General features: G+C 43.6%; 1 long non-coding RNA gene across 1 annotated transcript in view; it reads right to left on the bottom strand.

The window, feature by feature from the left end:
* LOC115344162 overlaps positions 1 to 15,037 on the bottom strand; it is a 71,820-nt gene extending 56,783 nt beyond the window's left edge. Inside the window, exon 1 of the long non-coding RNA XR_003924458.2 lies at positions 14,925 to 15,037. This is a non-coding gene — a long non-coding RNA (uncharacterized LOC115344162). The remainder of the gene's footprint in view (positions 1 to 14,924) is intronic.
* Positions 15,038 to 21,536: the final 6,499 nt, after the last annotated feature.

Raw genomic sequence — 21,536 nt, 5'->3', positions numbered from 1 at the left:
CACTTCATCTGCTGCCTGAATAAAAAGCTTCGCGTTAGTCACGACATCTTCCTGCACTGTTTTATTCACAAAGTTTGACAGAAAAATACGTGTTATGAAACCAACTTTTAATGCTTGATGGAAATAGGTCCGAACCTGCCTGGGCAGCTGTCCTTCTGTGAAACTGAAGGCAGCATTAAGGGCTCCAATACATTTTCACCCTACTTCATATGTTCCCAGGCTTAGGTACCCACCGATGAGACCAAAGACCATCATGCTGAGTGGAAAAAAGGCCCATCAAAGCCAGTACTTCACCTCTGACAGTGGTCAACAGTAGGTGTGTTGGAGGAGAAGAGGAAAAGATGACAAGTAATCTGTGGTGATTCCCCCCACAGTGTGTTCCCACCTTGCCTCAATCTGCTGCTCACAGCGTTCTCAAGCCAGATGTTGTCCTCACAGTTTTAATAGCTCTGGAAGTATTTTTCTTCTAGGATTTTGGTCATTTTATGAAGCAACTCAGACTTTCCACCCCATGGCATCCAAAGTAATGAGTTAAACATATCCAATGATCATACAATCCATAAAACACTTTCTTAATTTGATTAAAATCTTCTGTCTGATAACACTGGAACAGGTTGCCCAGAGAGGCTGTAGGATCTGCATCCCTGGAAGTATTCAAAACCAGGCAAGACAAAGCCCTGATCTAAGCCGGCCCTGCTTAGAGAGGGAGTTGGACCACATTACCTCCAGGGATCCCTTTCAACCCAAATCATCTTGTCTTTATAACTTCTCGGGGTGTCCGCCACTTTTTTTAGCAAGAAATAATGAAACACTTCTGTCTTTTCACTTTCTTCTTACCCATTGACCATGTCATTCATGGTTCCATGAAGCACCACAAACCAACACCCCCTCTTTGCCCTTGCCAGGTCTCTCTTTTCCAGTGTCAGAGGGGATTATTCTATTTAGCTTCTCCCCATAGGAGAGGGTGAGGTGCTCCGTACCTACGCTCATCCTTGCTGCCCTTCTCTGAACCTTTATTAATTCTACATCATCCCTTCTGAGGCAGGGAGAAGAGACCGGAACTCCCTGCAGAGTTTAACAGGTGAGCAAACCAGGCACTTTTTACTGTGGGAAAGAGGTATTTCAAGGCTATTAGCTAAACTTCTAATAATCCCAGTCTCGTCAACTTCTTGAGAGCCATGGATGAACATTTTCTCCATAACGACTCCTATTTCTCTCTCTTGAACTTGTTCTTGATTGTATTCCCATCTTACAGCATCCTCACTCCTCTCCTTTCCCCATGACTCCTCTTCACCCTTGCACTTCCCCATCAGCTGGGGCAACACCGGTGTTTGTGGGGCTGTATGGTAAGCCAGACAGTCTCAGCAGCAGCTATCGCTGCACCAGAAAACTCCAGCCTGGAGAGGAAGGCTGCGGCTCCTTGGCAGCCTCAGTCACCTCTGCTGCCCTGCCTTCTGCCCCGCAGCCCTGCCCCTCTCCTGCAGCACCTCCAGGGCCCTCTGACAGTGTCCTTCCATGCTTCAGAGCTCTCCTCAGCAGAGACTATTCCCCCCCCCCCCCCCCAAAAAAAAAAAAGGTAACAGGTGGTTTTCTTCCATGTTAACACCTCAAAATGGCTCTGCGAAGGAGCAGAGAGCACCCGAGCCAAGGCAGGGGATGGAGTGGGACTGTGGGAGAGGGGCAGACGGTGGCACCGCACTGCAGTGGCAGCCGTTACATCAGCTGAGGCTGCTGTGGGACTGCAGCTGTGTACGTACACGCTTATCAGAGAGGAGCCCGTGGAAGCTCATAGCCTGAGGAAGGAAGCTGCTAATGAGCATCTTTCCTTCTTCCCTTTCTCACATGCAAAAGTACAATTCTTTTAATGGTAACTGATAATAACTATAATATGTCATGATTACACCACATTTTTTTCCCAGCAAATCCTTGCTGGCTTTACATAAAGTCTGTCCTCACAAATCTGTGTGAGGTATATAACATAGAAGGCTGTCTTACAGATAAATAAAGTGAAATTCAGGGAACTAAAACTATGTGATTGAGTTCATAGAGTCCATTAGGAGCAGGCAAGAAACAGGACTTAAAGGTCTCAGCCTTCATTAATGTCTTTAAGCACTAGAAAAACTGCTCGTACAGAAGGAAGAATTCCTCCATTTAATACTGCTGGGGAGGAGAGCGAGGAGAAGCCTGATGCAGCTGTCTGAAGTAGATACCTTATTTCGTGCTTTTCAGGTACCTTATCAATTGCCTCATCTCGTAGTATCTGGAGCCTTTCTTCCAGTGTCTCTTCTCTAAGTAGGATGGTCAGGTTAGATGCCTCACATAGAATGAAAAAACAATTTTCAGTCTGGGCCAGACTACTCCCCTTTTTCAGATTTCTCTTCAGAAATCCCTTCAGACTTCACTTCTGACTTCTCTTCAGAAATCTGAAAAAGATAAGCCCTGCTCTTCTAATAGGTAAAGGGACATCCTCCTCCCAGCCAAGGGTCTCTGCTCTCTAGCTATGGCCCCTGCTAGCAATCTTCATGGGCCTGAGTCATGAAAGCATTTCAACATTTTAATATATAAGCACTGCAGTCAGGAACATTTGCCCTCACTTGCAGACCCTCTGTACTGTCAATGAACTCTTGTAGAAAATGAGTAGCATACCCACAAGACAATAAAGCAGCGTAAGTGTAACATAATTGGTGGGACCTTCATGTTTGTCTAAGGTTTTAAATAGTCCATATTTTTATATCATATGACTTCGAAAATGATATTTGTTCATGTAATTAGAGACTGTACTGTCACAAGGGAGCCAAATTCAGACTCTGTGTGCAACCTGAACATTGTCGTTTCCTGGCATCTGCTTAAAATATATTCTTAGTGCACTAAGGTTTATAGGTTTTTTTTCCCCCTCTCCTATTCAACATTCTAAGGTATTTTAAAAGTAAAAAAAGATGCAGAGAGAAAAAAAGAAAACTATTCTTCTAACAACTATGACAGTGCCAACCCTACATATCCCTAAACATCGGCCGGAGAGGTCTTTTCCTGCACACTCTGGGAGCTATAACCACACCAAAGACAACATCAGGAACAACTGTTTCTAGCTTTGCAGAACCTGATCGCAACCTGAACTGCTATCAGGAACTCAGACTGTCTCACCAAATGCTTTCCACTAGTAGATCCCAAAGTGAGTTAGGAAGAAATGCAAGTGCTACTCTCACTATTTCACACTCACACAGGGGTACTGGTTTCCAGAGAAGTGAAGGGAGATATCTTGAGAAAAGAGGTCAGGAGCAGTAAAGTCATGGAAAAGCACAAGGCTCACCTAAATCCCAAACCAGAGCATGACCATCCCCCTGCCTCCTATGGAGGTTTCCATCATCAGAGGACACCCAACCACCCTGTTAAAGCACCCCACTCCATTCCAGTAAAAGCAAGAAGAATAAGATGGAGGCCTTTCTCATTCCTAATCAATTTTTTTCTGCTCTGTAGTTGACTTAGATGTAAACCACAGCCTACTTTTGCACCAAACGTTACTAAAAAGGAATGGTGCCACTTGTACGCTGAGCACCGTAGCTCTGACTGAGCCCAGGCCCACTGGACCTTTAGACCATGGCTGATCCCTAAGGTAGCACTAGGGCCTCTGATGGACACCCGAAGCAGGGCTCCAACCACACGGCAGCACCTCTTTCCCCATGCATTGAACACGGAGAACATGACGATGGTTCCCATTGCTCCTCCAAAACAACTAGGCAAAGACAAATTGGGTTTCAATTTCATTTTGATTTCAGGCTGCCCTGCACATGACTGCATATTGTAGCTCCCATAAGAAAAAGCAAGAGCTTTCCCTAGGGTGTCCCAGGAAGGCCCTGTCCTGAAATCATTGCAGAGAAGACAGCTGTACAAATCATTTTTCTATTAACAAAAACAAGATGTGCAGAGCAACATGCTTGGCTCCAGAACCCGAAGATAAGGCAGGATGCGGGAATTGCCTCCCACCCTGGCCACGAACCCAGAACCACATCCTCTCTCTCAGGAACGACCCACTGTTTTTTCCTCTGTTGCCTACTACAGACCACGAAAATGGTGGCCATCCCACTCCAGCCTAAAAGGGACTGTTTACCCTGTTATGAATACCATGCCTTGGCAAAGTGGCATTTTTTAGCAGCCCACAACTAGTCGAATCACAGCCTCTGAAACCGGAGTGCAGAGATGCACTCCTGCTCTGCGAGGCCTCCCTTCCCATCCTGCAGCAGTTTTCTGCTTCTGATAGTTCAACAACGTGCTCTTCAAAACACAGAAATACAAATGCAACCACTTTTCCACCCCTCTTGTTTTTAAGTAGACAATGGTCTTTTCATATCCCCCAGATTAAAATATGATGAGATGGCTTTGCTTAAACCTGTACACTAATATACATATTTTCATGCTGAGACAATGTTTAATAAGCTCAGTCCTGCCTAACTGAACAGCTTCTGTCCAACAAGCACTGCTTAGGTAGGTTCACAACGATTAAAACCCAAACTTGAAAAAATTACCTGGATATCCTTCATTATTATAGCAGCATCCCTAGTAAATAGGGAATCATGACTGGAGTTATGACACTGTGTTGATTCCCATCTTCCTCTATTAGCAATCCCACTAAAGCCCAGGACAAGCCTATCCTTAGGTGAGCAACTAGTGAGCATTCAATACCACTGGCGTTCAGTTAGCAGCTCTTGTGCAAGCTCTGGAGGGGCTCAATTTCTACAGTGAGTATTATTCTCTCTAAAATAGGACAGAACTCCATGAAGAGCAAGCCTTTTTACAGCTGTGATGGAGTCACACTCCCATCTATTCTAACAAAAGGACGAAGCCCAGAACAGTCAAAGCTGACAGTATAAATTAATCCCACTTAGTCTTGCAGTTTAATCTCAAATGCCACTAACGTACATTTGTTTAAAAACAATCAACTGGTCTCTATTTCAATAGTGGTTTTGTATGCTCTAGAATCAATTTTCCCTATTTGTACTCTCTTCCATCCCTTCACGAGTTTAATCGCCTTATTTAAAAATGAGCAAGAACTATAAATATCTAAAAAAGCAAACCTTTCAGCCATGAGGCTGAGTGGAGACATGCATATCAGTAAACACATTTCCTGAGTAATAGCACACTACGCAGTTTGTAAAATGCAATTACGCAGTAGCAACTCTTATCAGGAAACGTATTTACACTGATTCCTTGTAGCAATAGATCAAAGAACTTATTTTACTGACCTATATCTGTACTTAATTGTACAGCAGTTTCTTACATAAATAAGCAAATCATCTTCCTTTTTCTGAATAATTTCCTACTAATGGACAGCAGTTTTCCTGACATAGATGCTTTCCAAAGATTAATTTTTGAAAACTGAAACTGGTGTCTGGACTTAATATAACTCATCATTAGGAAATTGCAGACATCTGAAATACTGGCTGTCTGTAGAGGAAAAGAAGAGCAGTACACACGAGGCCACCATCCCGAGAAGAGACTAGCAGGTGGCCTTATCACAGAAATAGCTAGATTTTTTTTTTCTTGTCTATTTTTTCTTTTGTCTCTACCCACCCATAAAACTGTCTAGAAAAGCATAAGTAATATCCATCCAGCAGAGGAGGACTGAGGAGCATGGAAGGCCCCCAAATCCTGGCTCCCACTCCTTTAGCAGCCAGGGGTGTGCAGGGTTTCTCTACTTCCCAGCCATCCAACCAGACTGCCATTGAAACAGGACTTCCAGTACAGATGAGCAGCCAATGGCCACTCCTTTAGGGGGGATTTAAAACATTTTGTTTCCATTCTGCTTTAAAAAATCCCCACAAGCAGTGTAAGGGCTGCCTACATACAATACATCACCTCTGGACTGCTGCCCTCCATGGAGCCCTACTCATTTAAGGGCCCTGAATCGTTCAGCTGCTTCAGCGCAGTCAGGAATACCTGCAAGAGCATTTGCAGCAATTAGCAGCATGCTCCAGACAGCATCAGCTGTGGTTTTCTGTGATTATTTGTGCCAAGAGCAGCTGCGCTGAGAAGAGGAGCCACAAGGATGAAGCTTTATTGAAGACTGAGTGAGAAGGTCCAAGCCCACAGAGCAGCCCAAGGAACTGGTCCTTCTACCTCCTATTCTCTAGAGCGGCTATGGAAATTTCTACAAAATAATTTTTGTTACAAATTGCTGACTTGTTAAAAACAGAGGTTCTTATGGAAATACAGCTGTTAAAGTGAAACTTTCAGTAAAAATAACAGTTTCTGTTGCTCCAGGAGCCAACATATCTACTGTGCCAGAGTTGGACTAGGGGTTTCAGTTTCAGGACTAGGTGTGCTCCTGACCAGCATCGTTTGATGCAAAGGAGAAGGAATCTTCTCCAAGGCCACCCACTGGAGTAGTTTTCACTTTTTGTAAATAAAAAACACTTGGAGCAGGAGCATGCATCTGAGTCTCCCTCATCCCAGAGGAGTGCTCAAACCCACACAGACAACATCTCTTAGAGAGGAGACCCATCACAGAGCAGCTGATGGACTGGTGTCAGGAGAATCCCTCCTGGCACATGAGAAACCCAGCTCAAGCCAACAAAGGGTATAAACCTGTTTCTCCAATAGTCCCAGTGTGAAGCGCAAGTATCAGGCTACCACCTAGTCCAGAACAAACTTGCTCTTTTACCTCTTTGGAGAATACTTGTAGAGATCTGCTTCATTCCTGAACAGCATGGGAACATTTCCCACCCAGCTCTGTTGTCTAAATTTGTTCTTGAAAATGGCAGAACCAGTTACATTAAGGTTTCCTTTGACAAATTTAAAAGTAGGGTGGCAAAATGATAAATCTTGGATTATCTCAATAATTACAGCTAATTCATCATAGCTAATGCAAAAATGCGGGACATTCATTTGTGTTAACTCATCTTTCAGGCAAGGAGTTTTCTATGTCTGGCACAGGCTTCATTTAGGTGGGAAAATAAGTCATCTAACTTGTTTAAGTTAGTATCATCAGAGGAAGAAAATAATCAATGCAAGTCCAAATTGGGAAGGAATTTTGTGAATCTGACATAGTTTTACATGCCAGCAAAACCAAAATATCATCTACAAGCTTCACAAAACCCTAAACTCAACTATCCCTAGTCTGTGGTTATTATGGGAAAAGACATGATACATTTATCAGTTGAACTGCGTGTGGAGGTTGATCTGTGTCAGCAGACACTGCCATATGTGGCTGGCTTTCCTGTCATTTCTTACATAGATGCTCTGAAGTGTCTGAATGACATTTACCAAGCTGCACAGGAGAGCGTCACACATGTCCCATGAATTCTAAGAGGAGAAGTGTTGCTGCACTTTTTTTGAAAATTTCCATCATACCTGACATCGTCTAAGCATTTTGCATTTTCAATGAGTGATGACACAGAAGCAGAATAAAAAGTGATTATCGTTAATATCTGAGCTTGCGGAATATTTGAAGAAGTCATTTTTGCTTGAAAGAAGCTGCCAGTCAACAAAGGCAACCACGGTTTGGAGTGCTGAAGAAGAGTTTATATCTGTATCTACCTATACCAAGTAAAGATCCCTTTTAGTGTTCTGGGAGGAAGGCTGGTTTGGGAGGCTGGTTTATTGACTGATTATTTTCTCTAACCCAGGATATTTCAATGTTTGCATTATGGACACAGAAACACACACCTTGGAGGGACAGGAGCAATTTCCTAGTTCAGGGGTTCTGCAGTCACACAGTAAAAGCATTCAAGAACTGAGGACAGACGTCACCAAATGTGGGGCACTAGTCCCTGCCCTTGCAGGTGCCTCCTGAAAGAGCAGCAGCCTCACCTCAAGTACCACACTAGCTCTTGTTCCAGGAGGACATGCTATTGATGAACAACAGTTAACCAAGGAAATCAAAACATTTGGACTCAATTTCCCTGAGAATAAGGAAGGCCACATAAGCTGGAAAACATGGGCCAGTAGTTTTAAGTAAGTGGAAAAGGATTAAAATATTTTCAACACGGTTTAGAAACACTCACCAAATTGTTTTGGTTTAAAAACAGAAAAGCGGCCACTGTACCTCATTATCTTCTACAAGCCAGGCTGTCTGGCCATGCTCCCTTCATGCAACACCTTACAATAGTCTTTACTATTGTTATTATTAACTTAAGTATAGACCTTTTTTCATGGGAAAAAAAATTAATTCCCAGCTACCAGAACATTAAAAAAAGTATTAGTTACTACTGTTGACAAAAAAAGTGATGTTTAAAATGATCTGTTGATCCATACATGCTAAATTGTGCTTTGAAATGTGCTAATGTGAGTTAACTAACGCATTTTGAAAACACCACCATTTATTTTCTCAGTCCATGTATGTCCTAAGGGAGTTAATGAAAAAGAAAGGAGGAAGCCCAAGATACTAAAAAAAATTTGGATATAGTGGTCCCAAAGAGGCCATTGTTGTCCACACTGGCTATATATGGCTTAAGCTTCCTTTTTACATCAGGATTGTGAGGAAGGAGAGGGTCTGTGATGTGCTGTGTAATTTAATGTCAGGCAAACTAGCCTATTTTTGAGACCAGAACCTAGCATTTGTAATAACCAGGTTGTTCATTTAACATGTACTGGCTTACTAAGTAAATTAAAGACTGAGGTGGCAACAATGATAAGCAGTAAATTTGTTTGTTCAGTAGGGAGCTGAAACGTGTCGGCTCACGCTTTGATCAAGTTAAATTGAGAGGTTTCAAAGTACACACAGGAAATGCTCCAACAGATAAACTTTGTCCCTGGAGGTTCGTCCTAGTCACTTTTCAGCCTTCTGCACTCTGTTATCTCTTTCGGCAATTCTGTAACTTTAAACTCAGAGAATCCATGGAGAAAAGTGACAGTGATAAAGGTCAAGAGTTGACTTCTAGGGTGATGGACAACATAAAGTCTCGGTCTTAAGAGACAGGCTATTGGGCAGTTGCTGGTCCTATTTAAAAAAAAAAAAAAAAAAGGAAAAGAAATGGAAAATTAAGTGGTTTTAAAAAACATTTGCTTTAAATGCAGTTAAGGCGGTAAATCATTACTGCAAAGCAGTATCCCCACGTGCTGTTGAGATCAGTGCTATGAAGCCTGGCTCCTGAAAGACCTGAGCCTCAGACTCAATTGACTTCAGATCAAAGAAGGAACAAGCTTTCCCTGAAATGCTCCCCGTGGACAGGCGTTTATAAATAAACACTTTCTTACAAGTGGGTTCTCCGCTAAAATGGTGCCTGTTCACACTGCAGCCTACCCCTCTGTGAGAGCACTACCTGGCAGGTTATTTTCGCAAAGCTTGCAGGAACTTGATTTTCTTTGAGAGATCAATTGGTTGAAATTTGTCAATAGGTTCAAAAGATTTCGGGGGTGTGGAAGTGACGGAGATACAAGCGTATGCAGCAGGATTGCATAAGCCCCATTTCTGCAGGAATCAGGATTAAAAGTTGCAGCAATATAAAAATAAATAACTGAGCAAGTATAATTCCTACAACATACCAGTAGATAGCCAAAACTTGGTTTCTGTTGAGGACAAAAGGAAAGGGGAGAGCTGTTATTTTCCTTAGTGTGTAGGCATCTTAGCCTGGTTTATCTTCTTCTTGAGAAGAGAGGACATTTCACACATAAAAACATTTCTTTTCTCTCTGAAATAAGGAACATAGTATCTTCTTATCCTATGAGGGAATAATAAAATCTCCAGAAATTGGCAGAGGAAATAACATTTTTCTTTTGCTAATCATTCATTTAATTCATGGCAACAATACAGATTTATTCATGGAACTCAATGCTACTAATGCTGAGTTTTGTCCATCATATTCAGTGTTTAAAGCTGACAAGTTATTTCACTGTTAGGGATATCAAAGCAAACACAACTACATAGATCAGAGAGGTACCTACGTCTGTATGATGAAATAGTCTCCAAGGCCATAATACTTTGGAGTGTCCCAGCCTGACCCTAAAGGGAGCTAACTGGCAAAATCACACTCTGGTTACTAAATCTGAATTAACTACCAGCACTGTCGGTATGCAGCATCTCATATGTAATTCAGAAGCTAACTTCTATAAAAACCCTTGCAAAAATACGTTGCTGAGGTGGGGTTTTAAGATATTTGAAAAAGATCTAGTTTAATGTAAAAATAATCTAATATTCTAAGAATAGTAAAGGCAGTGATTTTGCAGTAATGAAGAATATAATCATTTCTTATTTTACTGATGACCTATGGCACCACAGAAACAGAGAATTATTTTCTCATCGATATAGGACCAGCTAAAAAATCCTGCTGTTTGACAGAGCACAACCCCTAACCCAGGGAAGTGACCTATTGACTGAAAAGCAACAGCAAAGCTAACTGATCTGCTAGCCCCGTTAATTTCTCTGATACACTTCTCTTTTGTAGGAGTTAAATATTAGAAACTTCAAGTACACTCCCAGAATCCCACAAATACCTGCTTCTCTCCATTTTCAGTTCGGCTTTGTTTTGAAACAGTATTGTCTTCCCATGTATCTTGTAGTCTTTAAATCCTGTCACATGTGAGATATTTCCCTTTAAAGAAGAACACATATACAAACACGAAGTTTTCATTCTCTCTGATAACTTGGGACAGCGACCATGACTACTGCTGATTACTGTGCCCAGGGTAATATGCCGTGGTGGATATGGTATGTATTTGTCACTGAACAGCTAGGTTAAAATTCAAATGGTTTCTGCACATTTCTTCTCTTATTTAGTATCTTTATTCACACTCTTATCTCTACACAGTCTTCTGGACAATCCCTTTGTGCTTACAGTTTTCCTGACCCCTTCGTTATCCTACATTAACTTCTTGTTAAAGACTTTCCTGCTGTGAAACCTAGAAACTTTCTTCCTTCCCCCAGTGAGATCTTAACTTAGAAAGAACAGTTATAGCAATAATTCAATTGGGGGAAGAAAAAAAAATAACACAGCTGCTTAGCCATGCTATTCAGAACTACTCTTTTTTTTTTTTTTTTTTTTTGCAGCCTTCTTACTTAATTTTTTCACTTTTTTTAGGAATGGAAGCTGTGTGGAGCAGAAATTTTGTTCTCATCTTTGTTGAAAACACGTAACACTAATTATTGATGAAAAATTAGTTCTAAATTTAAACAAAAAGTAAATCATAACCTGAAATAATTTTTATTTAGAGCTAACAATCACTCCAGACAATTCATAGCAGCTTTGACTGTAAGTGCACAAGCTTAGATTCTTGCTTGAGATAGATCAAAAATACTCACAAAATAAACTTGTCTGCAGTATTTCCATCAAAACCATAAAAGAGCTAGAGACGAAAAATCTTCGAAGTCTGTTGCACCAAGGCAAGAGGTCAAAGTGCTTGTACAAACCGGTAAAGAAGTCATGTTTTATCAGTGACACCGCAATTACAGAGGTTTGATTTCTGTTTGTAGGACAAGGTCCTCTCATTGATGGAGAACCCACCAGGGAGGGAAAGAAAGGGATCTTTGTCTGAGCAGCAGCACATGACGGGCATCCTTGTGACCGGCCGACTGACGCAGCCCAGCCTGCCGTCGCTCGGGCTCGCCCGCCTCTCGCTGCGCTCCGCTCCCCTGAGCTGGAGCCTGCTCAGCTCTCCACCAACAAAACCTCCAAAAAAACCCAACCCACGACAGCAGCCTTTGAAAGAGGTTCCTGTGCTCAGGGACAAAATTAATAAAAAAATAAATAAAGAAAGAACAAACTACAGCCCCCTGGGCAGTGCTTGGCCAGGCTGCTCCCTGAACAAGCCTGTTTCTAGATTGCAGCAGGTATCTTTGTCAAAGCTGAAGGGCTCTCCAAAGGAGCGATCTCTTTTTTTTTTTTCCTCAGGCATTTCAATGGGAAAGTTAAAAATAAATGAAACGAATCAAAGCCTTTTGGCTGCTGCTGCTTCAGCTGATGCCTCCTCTAGCAAAACACAAGCTCGATAAGGTGCCTGAGAGCTCTTCATGAGAGAAAATGGGCTTCTCCACACAAGATTTTACAAATACAGCCTTCCTTCCTTATGACTTTGAGTAATGTTTTGCTTCTGAATGTTTATGTTCCCTGCTATCAATGAATATATGAAATGGCTCTTCTGTGCAGTAGGAAGCAACCTAACAAGCCTGAGCTCCACGAGGCTGCTGGGGGAATGTTTACAAACGCTCGGAGAGCGTGTGCAAGAGCAATGCAGGCGGTCGGTACCACTCAAGAGAGTCCTCTGCCGGAGCCGGGGACAGCACTGTGCCTGGAGAGGAACAGGCAACCAACCCCAGCAAAAGGGGCACCTTAACTTCCAGCTGGATGGAGGTACCCAAACCTGTGGTCTCAGCTGCGGTCTTGCTAGGTCTGAGGGAAAATCTATAGGCAAAAGAAGGTAAGCTGGACTGATCTGGGATTTATAGGGATGTTCTTACCCTAACTAGGCACTACAGGAAATGGATGAATGGAGGAATAAATAACATGTTGAAACAATAGAGAGTTGAGGAAGAAAATAATCTCCCTGGGGTTAAAACTGCATCAAATTCTTGGTTTTATCTGGGGAGAGAGGCACAGAACTTATTGGCTGGGGACAAAACAACATTGGAGGAGACTGAAGGGACTGAAGATGACTTTCCAGGTGGGAGAGAAGTGCCAGCAGGCAGGGAATAGTGCTAAAAGAGTCCAACCCCAACACAGTCTCCCCCAAAATTTTCAATTCAGCTCTTGCAGGGAGTGGAAGTTTAGCACTCCCTCCAAGGCAGAAACTAGAAGAGGGGCTAGAGAGGTACACTGCTCTGTCAGGTACAGAGCCAGCAGAAAAAGCTACTGAATGCATGAACTTCCCAGCCACTATAGGATGACAAGGTGAACACAACATTTATAAGTGGTCCAAAAAGAAGCAAATACTTATGCGAAGGAAGCAAATGGCAGCACAGCGTTTTGAAAATCCTCTCATTCTAGGTATTTTCCTGTGGTTTTGCAAGAATGGAGTGGCACAAGTGCCATTAATAAAAAGCCCCCTGCCATCAGAGATCATGTAGAGGATGAATTCAATACTGCCCTTAGACATTTCACAGGAAGCCAGAACATGTTTTTGATGGTATAATGGGTAAGAGGATTTACATACAGGACATTTTAATAAAAAGAGGAACAGAAGCTGGGTACAGCCAAAGGCTGCTGCCCTACTGGTCAAGGCAGGGGTACAAAGTTCATCATTCCACAAAATCTATCTCACTGCCCAAAATTTTAGCCTGAGAGTACTCAAGAGCAGTCTGTGAGCAAACTATGCAGGGGTAGTCAGTCCACAAAGGATGGAGCTCTCAACAAACTACCTGAGAAACGGAATTAGTTGACAAGAACCTGAATATCGGGAGTGAGATAACAACACGGACAAAATTAATTTGCCTACAGACATCCCCCAAGGATTGATCCCGTCCTCCTACAATTTTACACCTCAAGTTAGGAGGTGACATCGTCTACATCAGCCACACTAAAAAACCCAGGAAACAGCATGGTCAAGGAGAAGAGGGGGCATTGGCCCTAGTCTATAGACAACTTGTTGCCATTGCCAAAATGGCCCCAGCAAATCACCTTCCTGTTAAGTTTTAATCTCCTATAGCTGCAATGTAGGAACCAGAAACAGAATATGAGCTCAGGAAAGGCCTGGTCACTTTCTTTAAAGCACAGAGTTCCCAAATGCACAATTTTGAAACCATCTCAAAATCATATAATAAGAGAAAAAATATCTGCCCAGATATGATTTCTCCGGAGGCAAAAGGACTGCAGGCACTGTTCGCATTTTGCATATGAATGGACCTGGATTTACATAACCATGCTGATGGGATGTACATCATTCTTTGGCTACGGAGGAAGTCTTTAAGCAAACTACACTTGGGAAACTGCTTTGTCAAAAGCAAAGCAAACTTTGCAACCCAAACTATATACTTAAAAGGGAAGAAGGAAAAAGGTTGTTCAGCCGCAGAATTAAACATGGAAAACATTTACCACAGCGCCAGCTGAGGACAAGACCATGTACAAAGTCTTCCAGGCTCCTAGTACAGATGCTGTGATGGCATGCTCCTGGCACTGCTGCCCAGGTAAGGGAGAACACTCAATACTAGACAGAGCTGTGTTCAAAGAAATGGGATGGTGATTAGGGGGAAAATTGGTTAAATAGCAGTTATAACGGTTAGGGATTCAAAAATCGAGAAGGTCCAGAGGTGTTTTACAGCAGGCTCGTGTGAAGATCAGCACTGAAGGCGCCCTTAGGGTTCACAGCAGATACCAAAACGCTGATCGAGATGAGCAAGAGAGTCCATGGGAAATTGTCTAGGCTTCCAACTCTCCTTTACTCACCCCCAAGCAAGACAGAAGTACTCCTTATTTACTCTGAATCAGGGATTCATTCACATCATTTTGCAAGGCAGTGTTATCACCAGTGGCAGATCCCCGTCCTGGACCGCACACCTCTTGGAAATGGCTTGTTTATGAACTCTTGCCCTCAATTCCCTGAGATAGCCTCGCTACTGCTAACCTCGTAGTTATACATAACAAATCCATTTCTGCCAGATGCAGTCAGCCTGACAGAGCAGGGCAGATAGCCACAGCTCAGCATGCAAGACAGCAAGCAGTTCATAGTGCAGTACAGGACTTGATGGGTAACGACTCTGCCTCATTGAGTCCAGCGGGTCAGTGAAGCAGCCCCAGCACAGCACAGCACCACTACACATGGAGGCAAAAGCAGACCGGCCTGCACTTTGCATGGGGTGATCAGAGAATTGACTCAGAGGAGGGGACACTTGGCCACCGCTCTGCCCGGGAAGACCTAGGGCAGGCGGGGTCCATAGGAGGAGGCAGCTGAGCCTGGCAAGGGGACGCACCAGAACTAACGCCAAAGGGGCTCTAGGTCACCGTGAACACCCTCCAGAGACTGGATGTCCTTCAAACGCTTTTAATTTCCCTTCAAAATTATACCTTGGATTCTTGCCTGTTGGCCAGAGAGGGAAGGGAGACGTGCCCGGCAGCGCCCTGTGAAGGCCATGCTGGTCAGAGAGGGGTGCTGGGCTGGGCTTCTCCTCGCACAGCGCTCAAACTTGCCGGGCGTAGGGGGACTGACAACTGGCTCCTCACCAGGACACCCCGCTCGGCCATCCTCTAGTGGCCTCCACCTCCTCCTGCTTCATCACCGCCTGCCCAGCTTCCCAACCATGGGACTTGGCCAGGCAGCACCCAGGGCATGGGGCCAGCCTGTCTTCTCCTCCGATCAGTCCACAGCTGTGGGGTGTTCCTCCACCTCCCTCCAAAATCCCGCAGCAGTCTAGCAGACAGGGAAAGCAGCATGGGGCTGGCTAGCCCCAGGCTTCCCGGCCCTTCAAGAGGAAGGCGGCAGGCTCTCTTACACCATCCTTCAATAATTTACTAGACAGGCACTAACAGCTTCCCCCTCTGTTGCAACAAGCAAGTCAAAAACAGTACAGCAGAAGCATCCATCTCTGACATTCCTGCAGGTTTTCTGTAATGGATCACTTTTGATTAATTAGAGAAACAAGTTTGAAACAGCCTGCAGGATACTTGGTGTGTGCTTGTGTCTCAAACTGGAACAGGAAACCAAATCTTTCTCTATAAAACATGAACATAAAAACTTTGCACTTATTGTTTCCACTTTCACAGGGGTACTCTTTTCTCTGCTATACACGTAGAAAAGAAAAAATATCTAAAACGTCTTTGTTATCGTGCTAGACATAAAAATGCAAAAAAATTTTTTTGGTTCACCTTTCCCTCTCTGACCTGTGAACGCAGAGACATTGCTCAACAAAATGTAGCACAAACCCACAGCATCCAATTTGTCCTGTAGGCTTACTGTCTAGAGTTTCATCAGTTAAAAATTGAGCCAGGGACCGGCTTCCTACAGCTTGTTACCATTTCGACACTTGAAGACTGCTTGTAAGTACAGATTATCTTTGACAAAGTCCCACGATGCTGAATGTGGTACCAATCTCAGCCTGCACATGCAACACCAATTCTGGAGTCTTTTGAACAGCAGTATGCACAGTGAAGAAAACATCTTAAGATGCTCACTGGGAGACTTTTTGTTAATTTTATTATATGTTGCCCAAACCACAAAAAGCTCAAAAAACTGTTAAAGACAGCAACTTTCTCCATTTTTATTCTCAGGAATTAGTCTAAGGCCTTGCACACTTTCCCACGCTCACAGATTGCAGGTTATAAATGCGTGGGAGTAATGCAGTTTCGATCAGTCAGGTAGGCTGGGTTTCTGTTAGCTGGCTGCATACCTTTGAGCCCTATCAGCACACAGTGATCAGTGGAATTCCTGGCATTTTTGTCATAGCATAAGAGGCAGTACTTTACAGAGTAAATACCAATGACCTGCTGTTCTGTCAGGGCTCTGTACTTACCTTTTATTTTCAAGTCAAAGGTTAGGCCTATTTATGTAAATCCTCAGCCATGGGCCAAGTAATCTGACCTCCTGGTTTTCATTCTCCTAATTGTTTCAGGTATTTTTCTTGAAAAGTTTGGTCAGTTAAAGCTAGGGATCTTTTTTAAGGCGCCTTTGAAGGGCTCTAGGGGCTTTCATAGCCCACCCAGTTTGCAAAGTGGAAACATCAATGACCTGATGCCCTGGGCACTTATTTAAAATTCATTACCAGGAAATAAGGTTTTGATATATAGCCCCTCCATTCTGAAGAATATCTTAGGGACCATATGCATGCCATTTTTTACTTTGGATTATGTGATCTCTGAAGCCACATAGAGAGGCAATAATAAATTACACTCCTGTTTGCCCTTCATTTCTAATAAGAACATTATTCAGCTGTAGATAGTTTTGACTTTCCACATGCTGGCCACTGCTTACAATTCCTTTGTTACTTTACACTTTGCCATATCATTTTATTCATAAAAGGGTGTCCAAAGCTGTATAACATGAAAAAGAAACTTACTGGTTTTCAAGCCTTTTCTCTGAGATTCAGCACTGGTTATGTTCTAAGATTAAAAAGCAAGATTAATATCTTCTGACTAAGGGAGAAAAACATTCAGTTTACTCATACATGAAGGAGATTTTGTCCTATCACCCACGGGCATAGAAACTACGTATTTCCCATATGACCAAGAACAGCCATAGATAACTCCATTGTGGGAGTTATTCTGTCCCTTTTTCAGGTATATTAGAACTTGAAACCCTTATCAGATCATTACTTCCTTTTCTGGCCATGGATAATCCACATAAAATGCGTGCTATCGCATTTCAGCATTTATTTCTACCCTGTTCTTGCTCCCATTAAATGTCACTTTAAGGTATGCACTGGAGAAGGATAATTAATATAAGAAGAATATGTTTTTTAAATGGTGCTGGTACCAGAGCTCATTCTGCCATCTGAAAACAGCAGCTTTAAACTGGAATTTGGCTTCTGTATTTGAGGCCTGTGGGGACTGAAAGCACAATCAGAGAGCTGAAGTTTCAACTTCTGGGGCATTCATTACATGGCTAATTCTCCCGGTGTATTCCTTTTAATTATTGGAATAGTCATTTGTCTGCTCCTGGTGAAAAAGGGGTTGCAAGAAACCAGGCTAAGTGAAAAGCACCATTTACATTCTTCACTGCTATGTGCTATTGCCTTGAATTACAATGTTCATTTTTTCAACCCTCAGGTAACTACAGCCTCATTCTGAGGAAAAAAAAACCCAAACCAAACCTGCATCCCATACCCAGCAACAAAGGAACGCTGAGAAAACATTAAGGAAGGAAGGTCAAGTCCCTCCATCTGAAACCGTTAGTAGCTAAAACATGTAGGCTGGGCTAGAGTTAGCAGAAATTGCTAAGGTAAACAGATGAGAGATGGAGGCTTAAAATAATGGCAATAGCTGGCAAGTAGAAATAGAAGTCAAATTGTCAGAAAAGGTGAAATTACAGGCAGGCTCTCAGGCCTTCACAAAATGTGGAACCCACACTTAGGAGAGAAATTGTTTTTTGGGACTTCTCCCCACCTTTCATGATTTCACAGGCCACTTCCCACACTCAGCTACAATTGTTCAATATCTCTGCAGCAACTACAACTACTACTTACATGCCAAATTTTGAAAATACTTTGACTTTCTTTGAACTGAAGGAGTCGGCATTGTTTGGTAAGGCAAGTTCCCAGGGGACACTGTCTGAGAGCATGCTCTGAAGCACTGCTTCCTACTAGTAATCCCAAAGTGCACATTTTTGTTGTTACTTCTGGACCCCTTACAGGAGAAGACAGGACCAAATCATTACCACACTGAGCTTTATTGCTTTTTTCACATAGCCATCTTCCTAACATAAAATGGAAGTGACTGCATAGCCTGCCTATGCCCAGAGGATGAGTGATGTTATTAAGATTCACCACAAGCACTTTTAGCACATGCAGCCAAACTCTCCATGCCTCTGTCAGCCTTGCCTCCACCAACATAGCATACATGGGGCTACAGAACAGCCAAGGCAAGCGCACAAAAGAAAGCCCATGGGGTTGGGGACAGTGACACCTTCTCTTCTCGGGACCAGCCAGCATAGGATGAGGCCAAGACATTGACACCAACCCATTTGCTTTCCCAAGATATGCCCAGATTAAGTTAGCATTACCCCTGCAGGTGCGTTGCAGGGTGTCTTTGTACCTCTCTATATGCCTTTGTTACCTTGACCTGAGTGGGAGCCGTCAGGGTGTTGGGATTTATGCCTTCAAAGCTGGGCCCACAGCATTTCACAAATCCAGGTGGACACATTATGCTGCTGTGTGCAAAGTCCAGCCTTTCTGAGCACAACCTGACTGTGAAGCAGAAAGCAGGTCCAGCGGTATGCAGATGCACTACAAAATATATTCACTTAAAGAGTCCATACTCAGGTAAACTTGAATATAAAATACATAAGGGGACTGAAGGTCTATAAGCGGATGCAGCGGAGCAGGAGGAAGGGTAAACTGCTGTAGGCTGAGGTTCCCCAAGAGCTCGACTGGTCCAAGTCCTGCCATTTCCTTCTCACCCCAGCCACAAATTCCAGCTAGCTCTTGCATGCCAGTACTAGGCCTTGCTATGACCCTGCCATGAGCTGGTTCAGGGAGTTAAACCAGGTAAAAAGTAACTCTGCAGGAAAAAGCAGTAGTCTAATCAGTTTAGCTCCCTGAACTGGCTCATGACAAGATCAGGCAAATATCAGTGCTGGCAAGGAGGGAGGGAGCAAGGTGCAGGACCAAACTGTGGTAGCTCTGACTTAGATAGACCTAAATCGCCTTGGACATATGCCCCTAGAAAAAGAGCTAAGCTAGTCTGTGTAACATCACAAGCATGAAATAATTCCCCAAGCTCCTGCTCACGTTCCTATTTACACAGCAAGCCCCTGCTTCAGAAAAGAAGAGTGTATAAGGACACAATAAACATTTTTCTTCCATGCAGACAAAAACATCTTCTTCTACACACCTCTCAAACACAACTGCCAGATAAGCCTACAACCTGCTTGACCCTTCATTCTTCTGCTGGGCCCCTAACCAGATATAAGAGTTGAACTCTGAGGACTGTTCAGCAGGGCTTGAACAGCTGATCTGGTCTCTGCCAACTTTTACAGGCTTGTTGAAAGACAAAAAGAGCATTCCAGTTCAGCTCAGTTGGGCTAGCTAAACCACAGCATTCCCAACTGAGTCCAGCAGGTTTTGACTCAGCGCTATTGTCCTTAAGCACATAGTAGACACAACTCTTACTTGCTTCTTTTTTTGCTGTTTTGTTTTGTTCTAAAGCATTGCCTCTCATTCCTCTCCCATTCCTGGCAATGTTTCATGGGATTTTGTGTTTTAAACACATGGCTTTCAGAACCAACAGTTCTTCTACAGATATTTCCACTTCCCTCCATAGACACCCCTTTTCTCTTTAGAGACAGTGAGATCTTATACCACTTTTGACTAAAAGATACATGATCCTTGACAGCATCTTGGCCTTATTCCAGAAAAGCACACTGTTTTGTTTAATGTCCGTGTAAGCCTGTCTGGAAGTCATAGGTAGAGACATAAGCCATTTTCCATTGATATTTCATTTACCAGTGAAATGTCTTTAATGTACTTACCTCAGATGTCCACCTCCATACTATAAGTTAACTTAAGTTTTCCGACTTACTCTTTCACAAGGCTTTTGATTTTATTATATACAAAGGATAGTTGTGCATATGGTGCACCCAGCAGCCTACCCATTGACTTGATTATCTTGTTTAAAACACCATCACGATCCTCAGTGCTTTATATGGAGTTTACTAGTGCAACACCACCAGTTTTGTCGTCTTGGTCAAAGGCACAGAAAACGTATGCCACGTCCTACTGCAGCCATAACGTTTTGTACACTTCCTGAGCACGGCCCGGATCCCACAGTTCCAGATGATAGCCTTGGGAGCCCCATTTGGGAGCGCTGCCTCAAAGCCGTGTTCACTGGGCACCCATGCACTCGCAGCCCTGGTCCCCCCCAGCACAACCTCCGGCTGCGTGCAGCCTACGGGACTGTGAACTCCCCACTGCACCACGCAGACCTGGTCCCATAGCCACCCCGACCAGCAGTACTTGCTGCACCCCAGCTCCTTCCCTGCCCACGTGCGCCCGGGTTTGCTTCCCGAGGAAAGCAGGGTACACGCTGGCGTGGTGCAAACCGGCATGTCCGCGCAGGCAGAGGTGTGCCCAGAAGCCATGGCTGTGTGATGCGCTGCAACGTATCCGGCAATGTACAAACAGTCCTTGCGTTCGGGACTAACATCTCTTCCTTCAGAGAAGGTGTGAGGACAGCGTAAGTGGAAATACCTGCGCAAGCTTGCATAGCTGCCTTAATCCTGTGACACAGCTTCTCTCAGTTCTTGACCTAAACACCCTCCTTACATCCACATGCCTTTCCTCTCTTTCACTCTCTGCCAATGGTCTGAACAACCAATCTGGGTTTTAACAAGGAGTTCATACACAGAAGAAATGGAAGGGTTTCCAGACCTGTCTTCACACTGTTTGGCTAGGGTGTGAAACGAGGCTTCATTCTCAGGGGAGATATTTGGGTCATAGTCAGGGATGGAGATGACCTACTTCAGTATCCTTGGGAGTTACTTTTACTCTCTTACTCAAGAGCCAGGCCCAGGCAGATGTATTACCGCAATATTGCAACTGTCCTGGTAAAACCTGCCAGCCCTGACTGATCTTGGCAACCCTCCTAATACCCCCGGAACCATTCACCCCTTCTGGCTGAGTTGCTGGCATGGGAATAGAGAGAGCATCTCAGCAAGCTGCACTGGGCCACCCTTGCCCTTTGGTACATGCGCAGGATCGGCCCATTACAGAGGGCCGTTTCAGCATATGCAACGCAATTATGTCAATATCAAGACACAGTGGATTTCTCTCCAACATAATTTCATCAAAGCAAGAAAAATGTCCTACTTCCTACAGCAGTAAGTTGACTCCCTTCCCCCCCAGATACAGCATTAACCTTCTCCACTGCGGCAACCCACTCACCGAATTGCTGATAGCTACTAATTAAAAAGGTTTTTAACTGACTGTGAAAGTGGACTGAGTGAAATGATGAGCATCACTGCTATAGACA

The sequence above is a fragment of the Aquila chrysaetos genome, chromosome 7 (genome assembly GCF_900496995.4).
Source record: "Aquila chrysaetos chrysaetos chromosome 7, bAquChr1.4, whole genome shotgun sequence".
Lineage (NCBI taxonomy): Eukaryota > Metazoa > Chordata > Aves > Accipitriformes > Accipitridae > Aquila > Aquila chrysaetos.
This window is presented reverse-complemented; position numbering and strand designations above follow the sequence as displayed.